Source organism: Callorhinus ursinus, unplaced genomic scaffold, assembly GCF_003265705.2.
Source record: "Callorhinus ursinus isolate GAN/ISIS: 27379988/994484 unplaced genomic scaffold, GSC_fseal_2.0 scaffold1, whole genome shotgun sequence".
NCBI lineage: Eukaryota > Metazoa > Chordata > Mammalia > Carnivora > Otariidae > Callorhinus > Callorhinus ursinus.
This window is the reverse complement of record NW_027397063.1, coordinates 75,208,387-75,228,730: the sequence shown is the minus strand read 5'-3', so window position 1 is coordinate 75,228,730 and position 20,344 is coordinate 75,208,387. Positions and strand designations below refer to the sequence as shown.

General features: G+C 39.8%; 1 long non-coding RNA gene across 1 annotated transcript in view; it reads left to right on the top strand.

The window, feature by feature from the left end:
- LOC141373470 (uncharacterized) overlaps positions 1-20,344 on the top strand; it is a 74,125-nt gene that overhangs the window by 20,458 nt on the left and 33,323 nt on the right. The window contains exon 2 of the long non-coding RNA XR_012379526.1: positions 12,852-12,962. This is a non-coding gene — a long non-coding RNA (uncharacterized lncRNA). The remainder of the gene's footprint in view (positions 1-12,851; positions 12,963-20,344) is intronic.

Here is a 20,344-nt window from a genome sequence, read left to right as displayed (position 1 = left end):
TTGAATCAATTATTTCACTGGGGTTTGCTCAATGGTGATTTTTACATTTCATTTTGATTTCTTCAAGAACTCCTACCAGCCTACACCTGCCCTTAACAAAAGTCCTATGTTCCTCTCAGGGAAAGATCCCCCAGGGCACCTCCCTCTTCTGTTAGCCCATGGCTGGAATATTTTACCCCATGGGTTCTGGACAACAACAAGGCTCCTTCTTGAGAAGGTTGCAGGGGAATGGAGCATATGCTGGAGTGAGATTTGCTTAATCTTTGGAGAGTATATCCAAATGGATGAAGACTATTCCATTTGGTAAATAACAGCACTCCTTCCAGCTGTATACCTCATCAACAAAAAATGCAGAGAGATGGGATTTGCACAAGGTCACACACCACATCCCTTTACAGCCAATCTCTAAATACAATCTCATTCTTCAGACAGCTTTCCACCACCCTCCAAGTCTAAGTAAGCTGCCCCTTTCCGCACAGCCTTAACAGCACCTTGGTCTTTCCTCTCACATTGGTCAGCATCCAGAATTGTAATGGCCACTTTCCTTCCCTGAGCCCTCACTAGGACGTCAGGGTCTTTGACAGCAGGGGCTGTGTCTGTCTGGTTCCGTAGCTGCTTCCCAACATTTAATCCAGGACCTCATACATAACAGGGGCTCAAAAATTTTTGCTGGGTGAATGAATGATTAAGGAGACACAAGAGGGAAAACTGCATCTAGGGAAGTGAGAATAGCATTCTATGGCTGGAATCTGGAGAGGGAGGGAGCGTGCAGAGACTTGCTGAGGAGGCAGTGGGGTTGGATTTTACCAGGAAGGCACAGAAGAGCCCTGGGGGCCTTCGAGGAGTAGATGTCAACCTTCTATTGGATTGGCGATTCAGAAAGATCTCATTTAATCCTCTTAACAACTTGATGAGATAGCTGTTCCTATCTCCATTTTACTGATAAGGAAATGGGCCTCAGAGAAATGAAGCAACTTGTTCAAGGACACCCAGGTAGGAGGTAAATGGAGTCAAGATTCGTGACTACCTCTCCAGCCTGCCTCTGGCTTTTTGTAGGAATGAGAATAGATTCAACAGCAGACAAGGGACATAAGCTCTCTTGGTCACGACTTTAACAGGCTCGTAGCCTGGCTTCTCAGTACTCAATCCTTTCAGCCTTTCTTTACTCATATAGGTCCAAGATGAAAATAGACGTACCCATTTGACTTCACATGATATAGCTGCTTGGGGGATAACTGTCCATTTGAAAGTTTTTCAGTGTTTGCATCTGGCTGCATCTTCTCTATCCAAGATCCCAAGGTGAAAATGAGTTTTAACTTGGTGCAAGGTCAGCGGCAAAGGTCTGTGTGGAGCCACTGCGCGTTCCCACAGGTAGTAAGACTTCCGAACTTTGTACCAAAGAAAGAGTGAAGACTCCTCTCCCTGAAGACTTCCTCTTAGGCGGCTTAGGAAAATGAGCTAAATTTTTATTTTTTAAAAAATTTGATTAATTAATTAATTAAAAGATTGTATTTATTTCTTTGACAGAGAGAGAGCACGCGCATGCACAAGCAGAGGGAGCAGCAGCAGACGAAGAGGGAGAAGCAGACTCCCTGCTGAGCAGGGAGCCCGATGCGGGACTGGATCCCAGGATGCCAGAATCATGACCTGAGCCAAAGGCAGATGCTTAACCGACTGAGCCACCCAGATGCCCCTGAGCTAAATTTTTTAAAATTACAGCTATGTGCCAAGCTTTACATTGTTACTTCACTGGTCTTGGCTCCTTTGCTTGTTAGCAGTGTGAGATCACTAAGCCTCAGTTTATTTGATTATAAAGTAGAACCGGTACCTCTTTTCTCATTGGGCAGTGTGAGTATTAACTAGAAGTACAAGTAAAGAGTCCAGCACATGGGGGTGCCTGGTTGGCTCAGCTGGTTAAGTGACTGCCTTCGTTCATGATCCCGGGGTCCTGAGATCGAGCCCCACATTGAGGTCCTTGCTCAGCGGGGAGCCTGCTTCTCCCTCTGCCTGCTGCTCCCCCTCTTGTGTTCTCTCGCTCTCGCTCTCTCTCTGTCAAATGAATAAATAAAATCTTTAACAAAATACACATTAAAAAAAAGAATCTAGTACAGCACTCAGCACATTAGAACCATTCAATGCATGCTAGCTACTATCATCATGATTTATTTATTTATTTATTTATTTATTTATTTACCCATGTAACAACCACCCCCTGAGATAAATGGCATTATTACTCTCTTTTATGTAGGAGAACAGACCAGGAAGATAAATAACTTGACCAACATCCACCAGCTAGTAAGACAAAGCTGTTGAGATTTAAATTCAAATCTGATTCCAAAGCTGTTTTCTTTATTATTATTACAATTTTTTAAGTAATCTCTACACCAACATGGGTCTCAAACTCACCACCCCAAGACCAAGAGCTGCATGTTCTACTGACTGAGCCAGCCAGGTGTCCCTATTGTTATTATTTTAAACAATATATTGTCTCCCACAGGGAGAAAAATAGTGGTGGGAAATGCTCAGGAATTCTTCATTTGGGGAAATATAATGAAACAGTTCTAAGTGTCCAGCTCAGAGTCTTGCTTAAATTTCTAGACTTCTCTGAGGAACTTGCATGGGCTGAGTCTTTAAATCCTTCAAGGTGGTCTCCCCACCTGAGTAGGGAAATGGCTGCTTCCACACCCTCCTGGATTTAACCAGAATTTTTTCTTCAAGTCTTTGAAATAACTCATTATTTCAGCTAGAATAAAGTCTCCAAAAGTGTTGCATGAACTTTAAAATTGCCCCTTCTTTTAATAAAGGAACAAAGAGAGAAAATAGTCTAGTTACTTGTCTGATATAGCCCAAGTATCTAAGAGAGATTATGTATTTTAATCAAATAGGGAGTTTAGATATCACCAGAATTGCCCTTGTTCTTTATTTGCAATTTTCCCTCTCATAAACAGCTTATTCATTTTTTTTTTTAGCCTACATGTTAATAAAAACAGTAGAAGAAACAATTGGCTAGTTCAAGACTGCTTGTGAAAGTGCTTTCACACACATGATTTAATTTTATTCTTACAAGAAGTGTGTGGGGTGTTTATTACCATTCCCTTTTCACAAATGGGGAAATGAGGCCCAGAGAGGTTAAGGGACTTGTTTAAGGTCATTCTGGTGGAAATCCAGAGCCAGGATCTAAGCGCCGTCTTTCTAGATGCTGGATAAGAGCATGGGCTTCGGAGACATGCTGCCTGAATTCAAACCTCACTCTCACCTTTTACTTGAGTGAGGTGACCTTGTCTACCTCAGTTCCTCATCTGTGAAATAGGGATGACAACAGTATCTACCTTAATGGCTTGTTCTAATGATGAAACGAGTTAATATATTTATAGTAAGTAGGAATGTGTCTTAGCTATGATAGATAATCTGTCCTGGTTGTGACATAAAAGGATTGGTGATGATGATGATGATGATGACTCTAAACACTGATTTGTTCCATTACCTTATGCTAGATGTACACCGTGTAATTATGGAAATGAGTTAATCCAGGAATTAATGGAAACCTCCAAGTCAAGTTGGTTCAAGATTTTAAGAATACAATTATCTTAGAAAAACTTACTAATTAAACTTAAATAAATTTGTAACACCAGTATTTAGTCTACAAACCCTAAATAAGGAAACAAATTAGTCAGACAATGCTTTTATTGACTTATGCAAAAAATACGTTATTCTTTTATTTTTCTTCCGAAATTATATATTTTCAAATAAACATAAATGTTGTTAGAATTCAGCTTGGCCTTTTTATAGCTCTCATTCACTCACCATGGGTCCCCAACCACCTCCCACAGTTGTATAAAATGTTCTCAGTCTTTCTGAAGAGATAGACTGGTCCCTTTGCAGATAGATCAACTTTTTTTTTTTTTAAAGATTTTATTTATTTGTCAGAGAGAGAGAAATAGCAAGCACAAGCGGGGAGAGGAGCAGAGGCAGAAGCAGGCTCCCTGCTGAGCAGGGAGACCGATGTGGGGCTCGATCCCAGGACCCTGGGACCATGACCTGAGCCGAAGGCAGACGCTTAACCAACTGAGCCACCCAGGCACCCCGGATAGATCCATTTTTGCGTATTGGGCCCACATTTATAGATATCTCTGAAACTTTGTCATACGAAATTGAAAGCATCCGTGTCTTGCCTCTGCTTGTTATGTGTGATCTCACGGGAAATACCATCTCTTTATGGATCCATTTAGAGGTAAATTAAGGAACAAAATCTTGTTTTATAACTCTTAGGGAAACTAAGTTGTCTGCTAGATCCCAGGTTGAGTTCCTAAGAGGAGATTAAAAATATGGTTACTCTGATTTTTGTATGGGCGATTTCCCAAAGTCATATTATTTTCTTTATGTGTTTAATGCCTTCAGCTAAGTTAGAAAGAGAGAGTTTCATTTAGGTTGAGTAGATAATCCTGGATTAAAAATAAATTCTTACAGTATGGCTCAGTCATTCATTCCATGTTTATTGAGAACCTACTATATATTAACTACTGTATTCACAGATTTTATCATAATAGCAAAAAATTAGTAATTTTAAGTGCTCATTATAAGAGAATGCTGAAAAAATATTATAGACCACTGAAATTATGTTGTAAATTTTATTTAAAATCATGCCATTCAACAATGTTGTAAGAGGTATAATGTTAAGTGAAAAATGAGTTATAAAAATAAATATGATCTCATTTTATAATTGGAAGGATATAGAGTAAAACAATAACAGAAATTCAAATCTAATTTTCTTACAATAAGCTGGCATAGATTTTGTGATATGAAAAATATATATATTTATTTAAAAGCATATAAATCAGTTGGACTTTAGTGCCACGAAAAAGGGAGATATATCTTTAGAATTTGTTTTAAAAAAACATAAGTAGTACTTAAAAACTTGGTGTAAATATGTATGTCTTCAAATGAAAAAACATGTGGGTGCATGTGTATGTCTTTTTTTTAAAGAAGAAAGCAGTGCATAGAGAAATATGTTTTGAATAATTCCATGTTGTAAAAAATCAAAACAAGACCAAATAACTTATATGGACGCATATCCATAAAAGTCTGGAAAAATAATACTAAAATATAGAAATAATATTTCTAGATGGAGAAATATAATCAGAATAATTTTTTAAAAAGATTTTATTTATTCATTTGAGAAAGACAGAGGGTGAGAGGGAGAGAGAGAGCACAAGTGGGGGTTGGGGGAAGGCAGAGGAGAGGGAGAAGCAGGCTCCCCACTGGGCAGGGAGCCTGACACGGGGCTTGATCCCCAGACCCTGAGATCATGACCTGAGCCGAAGGCAGATGCTTAACTGACTGAACCACCCAGGTGCCCTTAGTCAGAATAATTTTAATTTTTCCCTATCTTTTGTCTTCTGCTTTCATTTTTAAAATGAGCATATATGATTTTTTTAGCTAGAAAAAAAAAACAACCCAGAAAATGGTGTAAAATAGATTAAATTGAATGGCAACGAAAGCAAACCGTCTCTTTGTCTGGCTCCTGTTAGGTGCTGTGCATTGTGCTGCTCTACCACATACAGCTTTACACACTCCTTCCTTGGGAGGAAGACCTGTAGCCAGCCTTATAGGAAGGAGACACACACAAGAAAAAACTTAAAAAATGTCCATCCTCTTGTTTATTTCTTGCCTACAAGGTTCCAGACATTGTGCTAGATAGAGCTTTATATACTTAATTTTGTATGCTATAGCATCCCTGCAAAATAGGTCTAGTTGTACCTATTTTGCAGATGAAGAAAAAGGACACAAAGCAAATGATGTGTGGGATCCAAGCTTGTCTTGCTCCAAAAAGAGGCATACAAGTATCTCTGAGAAGGGAGAGAAGAAAATCCTTGCAGTGGTTGCAAACTGGTGACTTGTGTGGCCAGTGTAGCCTACAGACATGATTAACCAGCTCAAGGTTTTTTTAAAAAAATATTAAAATCTGGATGTCTTCACTCATGGTTATATAGTAGTTATGGACACAAGCTCTGTAACTAGACTCTTTAGATTTAAATCCTAGGTTTATGTCTCAATATAAAATGGGGGTTAATAATTATACATCATATAGTTTTAATAAAGATTAAATCAGTTTATACATGTAAAAAGTGTTGGCACAGTACTTGACATGTGGTAAGAATTCAGTATTTAGCTCATCTTCCATTGCCTATCCTGGAGATTTTCTATAATTGGAATCATATGTGGACTTCTGTATCCAACTTCTCTCATTCAGTATAATGTTCTCAAGGCTCATCCATGTGTAGCATGCATCTTCATTCCTTTTTTACGGCTGAATAATACTCCACAATATGGATTTACCCCATTTTGTTTATCTACTTATCAGGTGATGGACATTTGTGTTATTTCCACCTTTTGGCTACTGTGACTAGAGATGCTATAAATATTCACACACAAGTTTTTGTTTTCACTTCTTTTGGATATATACCTTTAGATGGAATTTATGGGTCATATGGCAAGTCTCTGCTTAACTTACTGAGGAGCCACCAAATTGTTTTGTGTAGTGATTGCACCATTTTACACTCCTGGCAGCAATTTATGGAGGTTCCAATTTCTCCCTAGCCTCATCAATATCTGGTATTTTCCCTCTTTCTTTTCTTTCTTTCTCTCTTTCTTTCTTTTATTTTTTTAAAATATTTTATTTATTTATTTGAGAGAGAATGAGATAGAGAGAGAGAGCATGACAGGGGGGAAGGTCAGAGGGAGAAGCAGACTCCCTGCCGAGCAGGGACCCCCGATGCGGGACTCCATCCCAGGACTCCAGGATCATGACCTGAGCAGAAGGCAGTCGCTTAACCAGCTGAGCCACCCAGGCGCCTCTTTCTTTCTTTCTTTCTTTCTTTCTTTCTTTCTTTCTTTCTTTCTTTCTTTCTTTCTTTCTTTCTTTCTTTCTTTAATTATGGCCATCCTAGTACGGTGAAGTGGTATTCCATTGTAACTTTGATTTGCATTTCCCTAATGACAAATGAGGGTCAACATCTTTTAGTATGCCTGTTGGCCACTTGTATATCTTCTTTGAAGAAATGTCTGCTTGAGTCCTTTGCTTATTTTTATATTGGATAGTATGCCTTTTTGTTAATGAGTTATAAATGTTCTATATACATATTCTGGGTACTGGACCCTTATGGGATACATGATTTGCAAATAATTTCTCCAGTTCTGTGGGTTGTCTTTTCACTCTCTTGATAGTGGCCTCTGAGGCACAAACATTTTAAATTTTGATTCCTATATATTTTAAATGTGTCGCTGAAGATGTTTTTGAGTGTTGTGCCACTAAACCCCATTTTCCCATAAACCCTGTGGTTTTTATTACACAATTTTACATAGCATGGTGGTTTCTAGGGCCACCTATGTCTCCTTACAGCAGAACTAGGAAAAGACCCAGTGGCAAGAAAGCTTGGCTCGTTTGGCTAACTGGAAATTGTTCAGCATTGCCAGGGCACCACCCTTTGCAGAAACTCAGATTAGAGCTCACACTCTAAGCTCTTGCTGTGTGTCAGGCAGTATTGGAAGCAATCATCACACACATTAACTTGCTAAATCTTCATGATAACACTTGGTGGTAGGTTCTATTTAAAATATTTTATAGATCAGAAACAGAGGTGCAGAGATTTGAGGGAACCTTTTCAAGGTCACACAGGGATAACTGGTAGAGATAGTCTCTGAACACAAGCTACCCCAGAGTGCATGTTCTTAACTAGACCCCAGGACAGAGGTTATTCTGTTTCTCTCTTCTTTCTTTTTCTTAAGATTGTGCTGGAGGGGGAAAAAAATGACACACACACACAAAAAACTGTTTTTCTTTTCCATCTCTTTTACCTTTCTCTTTCCAAATCTTTTGTACTTATTTTCCAATTATACCTGAAAGAAATAATTGCTAGTTCCCATCTCTGGAGAAGAGGCTGCTTAGCTCAGTGCCTATGAGCAGATGGGCTCAAGCAGTTCTAAGGCTTGATACCCAATACCTGCTTTTCAGCCTCAGTTTCCTTTTCTATCATTTATTGCTTCTCTTAGATATCTAACAAAAATTTCCAGCCAAAACAGAGCTCTCGATTCCGAGTCTCTCCCCCAGCCCACCACACAGAACCCAATCCTGACTCTTTCCTTACCAAACCTTCATCAATTCAATCAATACCACCAATTGCTACCTTGGTGCTCAAGCCAAGACATCAGGGTCATCCTTGATTACCTCCCCCTGACTTCACACACATTCAGTCTATCACCAAGGCCTTTTAACTTGACCTCCAAATGACATCTCTGCCATGCCTACTTGTCTCCATCCCCGCCTTTGCTCTCCTACCCCAAGTCTGAGCAATCATCACCTCTGGCCTAGAATCCTGGAATAACTCCTTCATCTGTCTCCTGATCTCCTGCTCTTTAATCCACTCTCAGCAGGGACCAGAGTGAATGCCTTAAAATTTTATTCTGACCAAGCCAACTCCCCTGCATAAAACACTTCAAAGACTTCTAGCTCAGAGTAAAATCTAAACTCCTTACTGCACCCCAGTGAGGTCCTTCATACTGGGGTCTTTTTCCAACTTCATTTCATACCACTCAACCCTGCTCACTATGCCCCAGCCACGTTGGCCTTATTTCAGTTCCTTAAACAAGCCAGTCCCTCTTCCTCTTCTGCTGCTGCTTTTCTCAACTTTCTGATCTCAGCTCAAGTGTCATCTTCTCTGAGAGAATGCTCCTGATCTTCCTGCAAAGAGTGACTCCCCCCCGCGGGCTCTATCTCATCAGCTTAGCTCCTTCATAGCAGTGATCTCAATGTGTAATTATCTTGTTTGTTTATTTACTTTTGTTTATCACCCCATTTGTTTGTTTTGTGTCTCCTACACTGTACTGTAACCTCCATGATGGCTGTGACCTTGTCTATCATAGTCACGGTGAGAACTTGACTAGACATGGTGGTCTCCAATGAACAAATGAAAGAATAAATGAAAGAGGGTCTCAACTCATACTATTGATATAAACAATGGAGTGTCTTCTAGATGTGGGGTACTGTACTAGTTGCTGAGATGATTAAGATTCACAAAGTATCTTGGTGTTGAAAGGGAAAGCAGAGACAAAACAGGTAAACAACTATATAAAATATCGATATAAATATGAGTATAAAGCAAGAGGAAATCATAGATAAAGGGGTAATTAAGTCTGGGAGAAGAGGGATGCTGGAGAAAATACAGAGAGCAGCATGAGCTGAGCTTTGAAAAATGGAAGAGCCAGGGAGACATGGAAGAAGAGGCATTTCAGGACAAAGGCAGCAGTGCGAACCAAGGTGTGGAGGTGTAACAAGGGTTCGTTGTGTGTCTGAGGAGCTGCATGGAGCCCAGAGTGATTAGAACTTAGGGTGATTTGGGGAAGGTGGCTAAAGATGAGGCCAGGAAGGTAGGATAAACCCAGTTACCCAGGGTTTTGGAGGGTCAGGAGAGTTTGGAATGTGTTGGACAAGGCAACAAGGCACTCTTGTGTAAGCAGAGGAATGCCATCTTCATTTTATTTTTTTTAAATTATTTTTTAAAAAATTTATTTATTGGGGTGCCTCGGTGGCTCAGTCGTTAAGTGTGTCCTTCGGCTCAGGTCATGAACCCAGGGTCCTGGGATCCAGCTCCGCATCGGGCTCCCTGCTCTGCAGGAAGCCTGCTTCTCCCTCTCCCACTCTTCCCTGCTTGTGTTTCCTCTCTCACTGTGTCTCTCTCTGTCAAATAAATAAATAAAATCTTTAAAAAAAGATTTAAAAAAGATTTATTTATTTGAGAGAGGGAGTGCATGCACTGGGGGAAGGGGTAGAGGGAGAGGGAGAAAGAAACTCTAAGCAGACTCCCCGCTGAGCACGGAGCCCAATGTGGGGCTTCATCCCACGACCCTGGGATCAGGACCTGAGCTGAAACCAAGAGTCAGATGCTTAACTGGCTCTGCCACCCAAGCACCCCCTTGAAATCTTCATTTTAGAAAGTTCTCTCTAACAGCAATATGGCGGGAGCCAAGTCTGGAGACAGGGAGCTCAATTAGGAAGAGACCTAAAATATGGCAGAAGACAGGGCAAGGAGATGTGAGGTGCATTTCAGGGACAGAATCCACATGAGTTTGTCCAGCTGGATAAGTTTAATGGGGGAAAAAAAGCCAAAGAACAGTCTGTAGGTTTTAGTTTGGGTAAAGAGTGATGCTGTTAAAGTATGGCGGTATGGTTAAAGTCCAGTGAGCTCCACTCCTTTATTATAGATGTGGAACTTGTACGCTTTGCAACGAAGTGAGTTGCCCATACAGATAGTTGATGAAAGAGCAAAGCAACAGCCCAAGACACCTGAATTATGTATAGTGCTCCATTATCTGTGCCAGTGCTTCTCAAAAAAATCTGTGGGAATCCAGACTTTTTTAAAAATATGCTCTAATTCTCAGCCAATATATACTTTTAAAAAAATAAAGTAAAAATGAATTATTAGAAAAATGATTTAAAAAAAAGACAAGCCTAACTTTTTAAATGATTAGATATAACATTACCTTTTCTGACTGCTAATATCGTTTCTAAGGGCTTACTTCCAAGTTCTACACTCATGGCTAACCAGCATGGATTCCCAGACCATACTTAGAAGTCTCTGGTCCACGTCATTCTGAAGGAGAAGTGAGCTCTGAGTTTCCTGAAGTGAGGAGACTAACAAAATTGAGACGAGCTCTGCTGGGCTACCATAGAGAATGATGCAACCTGTCTGTCCTGTTCACCAATTACAGTTTTACTCTCTGGTAAAAGTGTTCTTTCCACCGCATCTCTTGTGCATGGGAGGTCTTACTGTCACGACTGCACTGAATGGGGTCCCTTACAGAATTTTCTTCATAAAGAAATCATTTCCGGTAAACCCCACCAGAACAGTTAGTGGCCATCTTGAATTTCAGTCCCTAGGTTATTGGACACATTCCATACCTGGACTGGCAGTCTGACAGTCTTCTCAGTTCAATATCCCTGTCTGCCAAGGGGAAGAAAGGTATGACTCTTTGCTTGTTCATTCTATCCTTCTGCAAGGAAGGGAAAAAAAAAAAAAAAGATCTCAAACATGGTTTGCTGGATTAGCACTGGAGGGAAGAGCTAATATGCATTTACACAATCCTACTTCTACTTGCATAATCTGTTGAAGGAAATGGCAGAGTGACATTTGTACTTAATCCTTCCATGGGGCTGTGACTAAGACTGCAAACAGCAGAGGGAAAGCACATAGGTGCTTGGAACATGGGGGCGAATGAAAGTTATTTGATAGGTAAGGGGCACCTGCAAAAAGAGGAACACATTTCTTTTTTTTTTTAAAGGGCCTTTTACCTCTATAATCCTCAAAACCACAATAAACAACCGGATTATTTACAGAGCTGGGATGTGAGGAATGGAGCCCAGGCTGGAGGGGAGATGTAGGACGATGGGGGATGAGGGGAGGGAGAAATGAGGGGGCAGAGAGTCACAAGGGCTTGGACGCCATGTGGACCCGGCAGAGTTGGGCGGTGCTTATTTTACACAAGTGACTGAGGCTTTTCTCCTGGCATCCGGTCACATCGTGTAGTTGGCATTTCCTTGTTCCTTATTCAGACGAGAAAGGAGGGCAGTGGCCTGTGTGTAAGTGCTCTTGGTCCTGTGAAAAGCAGATGTGAGGCCAGAGCACAGCAACTCCCCAAGCTAGAGTCCTTATTCTGCCTTAAGCCATTTCAAGTCTGAACCGCCATTGCTGTCATTTTGCTGGTCTCTTGAATGCCGATGTGTTTTAGTGACAGAATGATAGCATTCTGGGGCCAGCATGACGATTTGGGCCTTCTTGGTATCTACATCAATGTCCATTTGGGTGCTAGTGTTTGAATATTTCTTGTGTAAATGCGACTTAGCTGTCACTCACCAACTGTTCTAATAGGAAGACACCTCTGAGGGGTTCACTTGTTGGCCTTCGCACTCCAGGCGCACCTGAATGGCTCACCTCCATTGCCCTGATGTACTCCTCCGAATGCAAGTGCTCTCTCACCAGGCCTCTACCCCCACCTCACCTCCTGGTTATCCAAGACAGAGACACTCTTAGGAGACACTAGGACACTAGTAGGAGACACTACGGGCCACAACCTTTTCTTCGTTTCTGCCTCCATACCCGCACATTCAAGCAAGCACACAGTCTTACCAGCTCTATCCTTTGCATATTTTTGATGGCTACTGCCTGATTTCTTACCTTTATTATCTCCGGGACTATTATACTTCCTGTCTCCCTGCCCCTACCCCACATACACCTGTATCACTACCTTCGTTCTTGCCCCTCTTGGTGACATCTCCACTGTCACCAAGAAATCCACCTAAAGCACAACTCTAACCATGTTGCTCTCTAGGTTAAAAACTCCAGTGGCTCCTCCTAGTCAAGAAGGTAAAGTCCCGGCTTTCAGCATGGTAAACAAAGCCTTCTTTGTCCTGTTTTCTGCTCACCTCTGTAGTTTCTTCTCTCCAGACCTTTTGCTAATGTCTAGTGACTTCTAGAAGTAGGGGGCTTGGGGTTGCCTGGTGTACCTTGTTACTTCATACCACTTCTCCTTTGCTTGTCTCATCCCCTGCCTGCTGCCCCAGCTCAGGTGTCCTCCCTGACATCCCAGACTGGGGGAGGGACCTCAGTGTTCCTCTATCACATATGGTAGAAATTATTTTTCATGGGCCTGTCTTCTTTGCTAGGCTGTTAAGTCTAGCAGCAGGGATTGTGTTTTCTTCAACTCTGTGTCCTTAGAATATTGTTTAATACTAAATACTATTAGGCATTCAATTAATATTTAAAAAATTTTTTTTAAAGTTTATCTATATTTGTTTTTAGTGATCTCTACATCCAACACGGGACTCAAATTCATGATCCTGAGATCAAGAGTCGCATGCTCTTCCGACGGAGCCAGCCAGGCGCCCCAGCATTTAATTAGTACTCACTGAAGTGAGTAGAATTCACATTCTTCTGTTTTTCCTCATTTCCTCATTTTATGTTTATTCTTTTGCATGAGCCAAGTAAACCAGTACTTGTTTTCATATACTAAGAGCATTTACTTGTGAGAGATGATGGTAAAGGGGAAAAGTACTTATAGTGAAAATAATGTATGTGTTGCGTATGTGTGTGTGTATAAATGCTGGATGTGAGTGCCCTTAAATTTAGATATCACCAGTGCCTTTAATTGTTCCATTTTGTTATTTTTGATTTATTAATAATAATAGTAAGTAACAAATCAGGGTCCAACTCCCTGCTCAGCGGGGAGTCCGTTTCTCCCTCTCCCTCTGCCACTTCCCCTGCTTGTGCTCTCTCACCTGCACTCTCTCTTTCTCTCAAATAAATAAATAAATAAATTCTTAAAAAAAGCAAAAAACAAAAACCAAGGGGAGACCTTAACCGCATGCATTTATAGACTATTTGGCACAGTGTTTGTCACAGGGTAACTGCTTATCAAACTACCTCTTCATATAAATTTTAGAATAATCTTATTTATATCTAGAAAACATCTTGTTGTGATTTTGACAGGAATCGTTTTAAACCTGTATATCAGTTTGGGGAGAATTGATGTCTTTACTATGTTGAATCTTTTAACTCATCAGCCTGATATGTCCCTCCATTTGCTTAGATCTTCTTTGATTTATTTCATCAGTGTTTTATACATATAAATCTTATACATATTTTCTTAGACTGACACGTAAATGGGATGCCTGGGTGGCTCAGTTGTTAAGCGTCTGCCTTCAGCTCAGGTCATGATCCCAGGGTCCTGGGATCGAGTCCCACATTGGGGTCCTAGCTCAGCAGGGAACTTGCTTCTCCCTCTGCATGCTGCTCCCCCTGCTTGTGCGCTCTTTCTCTCTCTCTCTCTCTGACAAATAAATAAATAAAATCTTAAAAAAAAAAGATTGACACCTAAGTATTTCTTTTTGGGGAAATCATTATAAATGGCATTGTACTTCTAATATTGGTGTCCATGTGTTCATTGCTAGTATAAAGAAATACAATTGATGTTTGTAGTTTACATCCTGTGCTGAACTCACTTATTTGTTCTAGGAATTTTTTTGTAGATTTCTTGGGATTTTCTATGTAAACAATCATGTCATCTTCAAATAGGGACAGTTTTACCTTTTCCTTTCTGATCTCTATGCCTTTTATCCATGTTTTTTGACTTTTTGCACTGGTTAAAATCTCTAGCTCTGTGTTGAATAAGAGTAATGAGAGTGGACATCCTTCTCTTGTTCCTGATCTTAGAAAAAAAAGCATTCAGTCTTTCTCCACTAGATATAATGTTACCTGTGGGTTCTTAGTGGCTGTTCTTTATCAAGTTGAGGAAGGTCTCCTCTAATACTTTTTTTTTAAGTTTTTATCATGAATAGGTGTTGAATTTTGTCCAATTATTTTTCTGTATCCATTGATATGATCATGTGATTTTTTTCTTCTCTAACCTGTTAACATAGTAGATTACATTAATTGGTTTTTGAATATTGAACCAGCCTTGCATGCCCGGAATAAACTCCACTTAGTCATGTGAATCATTCTTTTTATATATTGCTGAATTCCATTTGCTAATGGTTTGTTAAGGGTTTTTATGTTTATATTCATGAGGGATGTTGGCCTGTAGCTTTTTGGGTTTTTTTTTGTTGTTGTTTTGTACTGTCTTTGTTTAATTTTGATATCAGGGTAATACTCTGTAAAATTAATTCAGAAGTTTCTCTTACTCATATTTTCTGGAAAGAAATTGTGTAGAATTGGTGTTAAATCTTCTTTAAACATTTACTCGAATTCTCTAGTGAAGTTACTTGGGGAGTTTTAAAATTAGGAGTTCAATTTCCTTAATAGTCCTATTCAAATTATCCATATTGGGTGAGTAGTGTATTATTTGAGGGCTTATTACATTTTATTTAACTTGTCAAATTTATGTGTATAGAGTTGATCATAGTATTCCCTTATTATCCTTTTGTTGTCAACAGGGTTTGTAGAGATATTCTCTGTTTCATTCCCGATATTAGAAATTTGTATCTTCTCTCTTTTCTTTGTCAGTTTTGCTAGAAGTTTGTCAATTTTATTGATTTTTTCAAATAATCAACTCTTTGTTTCACTAATTTTCTCTAATTTTTTCCTTTTCTATTTCATTGATATCTGCTCTTAACTGTCCCCTAAATATTAATATATTTTCTTTTTTTAAATATTAATGTATTTTCATTCTGTTCAGTGTATTTTTTATTTCCCTTGATACTTTCTCTTTGACTCAAGGATTATTTAAAATTATCTTGTGTAGTTTCTAAGTCTTTGGAGATTTTCCTATTATCTTGCTGTTGTTGATTTGTAGTTTGACCTCATTTTGGTTGGAGAGTACATTTTGTATGATTTCAATTTTTTAAAATGTGTTGAAATTTTTTTAAGGACCAAGATATAATCTATCTTGGTATGTGTTCCATGGGCATGTAAAAAGAATACATATGCTGTTATTGTTGGGTGGAATGTTCTATAAATGATGAGTAGATCCTGTTGGCTGAGAGTGTTGAAGACTCCTATCCTTGCTTGCTTTTGTCTATTTTTCTATCAGTTGTTGAGAGCGGATATTGAAGTCTCTAAGTATAATGGCGAATTTGTCTATTTCCCCTTCTAGTTTTACCAGTTTTCCTCATATATTGCCTCACATATTTGCACATTGTGTTGTTTGGTGTATACACAAGATTGCTATCTCTTCTTGGTGGATTGACTCTTTATTGTTATAATGTACCTTTCTGTCTCTGCTAGTTTTCTTTGCTCTGAAGTCTACTTTATCTGATATTAAAATAACCACCTCTGCTTTTCTTTGATTGATGTTTACATGACATATGTTTTATATCCTTTTACTTTCAGCCTGCTTATATCATTATATTTGAAATGAGTTTCTTGCAGACAGCATATAGCTGGGTCATGTTTTTAATCTGGTCTGCCACTTTCTGCCTTTTAATTCTGTGTATTTAGACCATTTATATTTAATGTAACTGTGGTTATATAATATGGTTTTAATCTGCTCTTTTGTATTTCATTTTCTGTTTTCCATTTCTGTTTTCTTCTTCCTGCCTTTCTGTGAGTTATTTGAATATGGTAGCCACTGGACATATGTAGCTCCATAGTACATATAATGTGGCTGGTACAACTGAGGAATTGAACTTTTAATTTAAGTCAATTTAAATTTAAATAGCCACAATTGGCTAGTGGCTACCATATTGGACAGTGTAGTTCCAGATAAAGGATGAGGTAAATTCTTTGGCTGAGAGTAAAGCTGGGAGGTGAGAGTATGGAGAGAAGTTGGAAGTTTCAGAAGACATGGCAAGGTATAAAGGAGTCCTCTTGATTAGTGGTCATGACTGGTCAGCATAGGTGTGTGATTTTCTTCTGCAGAATTCAGTGGCAGGAAAATCATATCATAAAAATATTATGACACCAAAGCTGAAAATCTCTTTAGAGAGACAAACTCCTCACACCTCTAGTTTTCCAGCTGATGAATCAAATGATTGTTAAAAAAGTTACTGGCCCAAGGTATCATGACAACCAGCTGGCACAACCAGGTCCTTTGGCATTTTTTCCCTCAAGATGAATACTTGTTCCTCAATTTGTTTGCCTCCCTTTGGCACCTTCTATCTGAACAATTCATGGCTACAGGCAAAAGCTTTAGTATTCTCTGAAATTAGACCTGCTCTGGGACCCAGACTGATCTCAGCAAAAGATGTGATTCCCAATATTTCTCGTTTATAAAATGTGAATGGATATTTTGTCTCCTTTCATGTTAAGCTATTTTCCTTTTGCTTCTTTTGTGCCCATCAAGAGTCTTGATACCTTAACAGAAGCAGAGAAGCTGCAACCAGATAAATTATACAGGAAAGTGATGCCTCGGGAATGGCAAGACCAATTCTTCAACTGCTTCTTCATAGTTTCTAAAACATGCAAGATGATTGGTTGTGTTCCCTTATTCCCTGATAATTTGGACACTGAGTCTTCCATTATCTGGCCTGGTCTTGTGGGGAGTATACTGCAATACAACCTGTTCATGTACCTGCCTATACCACTGTCGGTCATCTGGAGAGAATCCTTTACCTCCATGAAAGAGGAGCACGATTGTATATCTCTCCCATTTTTGTCTCAGCGTTTAAAGTCATTTCTTTGACTATTTTCTGTCTTCTATAATAGACAGATCATTAGTCTTTAATAAGAAAGGAGAAAAGGAAAATAAATGATCATTTATTAACATCCTACTTTGTGACAAGTGTTATCTCAAAAATCATTTATTATCCAACAAATAGGATATACACAATCTGACGAAATGAATAGAGGATACCTAAATGATGACAAGAGGGTACATGTTTATTTTATTTTATTTTTAAGATTTTATTTATTTATTTGAGAGAGAGTGAGAGAGAGAGATCACAGGCAGAGGGCAAGGGTAGAGGGAGAAGCCGACTCCACCCTGAACAGGGAGCCGGTTATGGGACTCACTCCCAGGACCCTGGGATCATGACCTGAGCCAAGGGAGGACGCTTACCTGACTGAGCCACCCAGGTGCCAAGAAGGTCCATGTTTAAAAGGAACTCATAGTCTACTGAGAGTAACAGATAATGTTTAAGGAGAAATAGCAGAATAAATAATACTATAAGAAAGTTTAATAATCGGGGTGCCTGGGTGGCTCAGTTGGTTAAGCGACTGCCTGCAGCTCAGGTTATGGTCTCAGGGTCCTGGGATTTAGTCCTGTGTCGGGCTCCCTACTCAGAGGGGGGGTCTGCTTCTTCCTCTTTTACTCCCCTTGCTTGTGCTCTCTCTCTCTTTCTCTGTCTCTCTCTCTGTCAAATAAATAAATAAAATCTTAAAAAAAAAAGAAAGCTTAACAATCCTCAAAGTATTTTTATTCCCACTTTACAGATTCAGAAACTGAGGCCACCAGAGGGCAAGGGATGAATTCATGGTTAGAGTCAGAACCAGGATTTCAACTCAGGATTCAAATCATACCAAAACAACTTTCCTTAGAACAACAACAACAACAACAACAAACTTTCAGAAAAATGCACTTCACATTGTATTTGAAATGTCAGGCTTAGAATATAAGAAATAATTAACATATATCATTAAAATTTTTTTTGTTATGCTCTAAAATACTAGCAGGAAAAATCATCACTTTGACTCAATCTTTAAAAGACACAGGAGATGGAGTCTGTTTTTTTTTTTTTTTAAGATTTTATTTATTTATTGAGAGAGAGACAGAGCATGAGCAGGAGGAAGGGCAGAGGGAGAAGCAGGTTCCCAGCTGAGCAGGGAAACCCAAGCTAGATCCAAGGACCCTGAGATCATGACCCGAGCCAAAGGCAGCTGCTTACCCGACTGAGCCATCCAGGCATCGCAGGAATTGGAGTCTGATAAAATGAGTACCAGGAATGAGTTAGGCAGAAAGCCACTGAAATTCACCCCTGGCTTCCAAAAACTGTAGCTGTGTGATATGGACTTTTCATGTTATGTCTTCTAAACTTGAGGTCTCATATCTTTAAAGAAACAGTAAGAAACACCTCACCTGGGTGAGGATTATGCATGAAATGTTTAGGGAGGTAGGAGATATGGATGACTTTGAATCAAGCAATTTCGTTCTGGCTTTCCTCTAGGATTTAATTTTACTTTATTTGGTTTGTTTACTTGTTAAAAAACATAGTTAAGGGGATGAACAGAGGGAGGAAGCAGTGGGATGGGGGAAGGAATGAGGAGCATTCCATTAATGAGAAGAGTATGGATTTGTAATTTGTAAAACGGAAGTTTTAGCTTTAGAATTGCAAAGTGGACGCTGACAGAGGGTGGAGCTCCATGGGGCTTCACACCCTGGCACCTGGGCATGACTTCACAAGAATCTATAGACTTAACAAATTAAAACCACTATTATCTCTAATGCCATTTCTAACCAGCGCATCCTACACAGTAATATGAGGCGTTTTTGCTTGGAACCACTGGATGAGCTACAAATTGACTTAAATTAGTTGACACAAGGCAATTTTGGTTGAGTCAAATTGACCTAGCAAAATGCAAAATCATCCTAACAATGGGGCTGTTCATTTCACTTTGGGGGGCCTGAATACAATGGGAACCCCCACACTGTCTAATGACATCTCTGGGTGTGCCACTCCCCAAATTAGTGCTTCCCTGAATAATAAAGCAGCACTTTCTAGAAAGTGCTGAATGGCCAACCCTAGGAAGCCATTATGCAAATTACTGCCTCCAGAAATGGATTGCTTCTTGAGGATGCCAAGCCATAGCAAAGACACTTTTGAGGACCTGCCCACAGATAGTTAGGTAACTTGAGAACACAAGAGTTTCCACAAAGGCCTTAGGGGAGGCCACCAGTCTCCCCATATCTACAGTCATTTGGACCTGGGTAAGCATGGGCTTGAGTAGAAAAGCACTGAATTCCCACTTTCTCCATCCTGGTACTAGGGTCATTTGTGTGCTGGAAAATTTGCATCCATAGCAATGCCCTGCGTGGGACCTGACCTCTCCATCCCAGTTGGCTATGGAAGGAAGCCAAGGGAGGGGGTGGGGGTGTTTGTTAGTGCATTTATTTGCATTTGCCATTTTTATTTGCCTCAGGGACCTTAGAGTGCAGGCCTCCTTAAGCATGAACTGTTAAAGTCTGCTGTTAGCTTTTGTGGACTGGTCTAGCCAAGAGTTGTTTTAGCTCAAATGGGGAGATGGGGGTGAGGCTGGGGTGGGGTAAGACATCTGCAGAGCCCAACAACCGTTACCAAGGCCTACCCCGGCTCTGCCTCTACCTGCCAAACGGTAAACAAAGCCCCTGGGAGAACTCCGGCGAGCTGAACACCTTGGTCAAACACTAAGCAAACCACCACCAGGTGTGCTTGCAGAACAGACTCTCCATCAGCGTCCTGTCATGCAGAAAATGTTTATCCAATTTGTCAAGATAATCTTTCCTCAAATAAGCCTTGGGCCTACTCCTTGGAACAGCCTGAATTTAGTCGGTATAATGTAACTCTATTTTTTTCACCCATTTTCCTTTAATCGCTGTGTCAACTTTTCCCTGGCTTTAAGCAAACTGAAAGTAATTATATCATTCTCAAGTGAGTAATCTTTTGACTGGGTTAGCCGATTCATGAGTTACTCTAAAATTCTTCTAAACTGTGCAGTCCTTTGCCAAACACGTTTTCTTAGATGTTTCACAAAGTTCGGCTCATCGATGACCCATGGATGTGTTGATTCTGTCACATTTTGTGGGCTACCCCATGACTCTATGAGGACATTTGAAGAGAAGTTGAGTGTAGAAATTTGAGAGAGGGGGAAAAAGGTAACTTCACCTA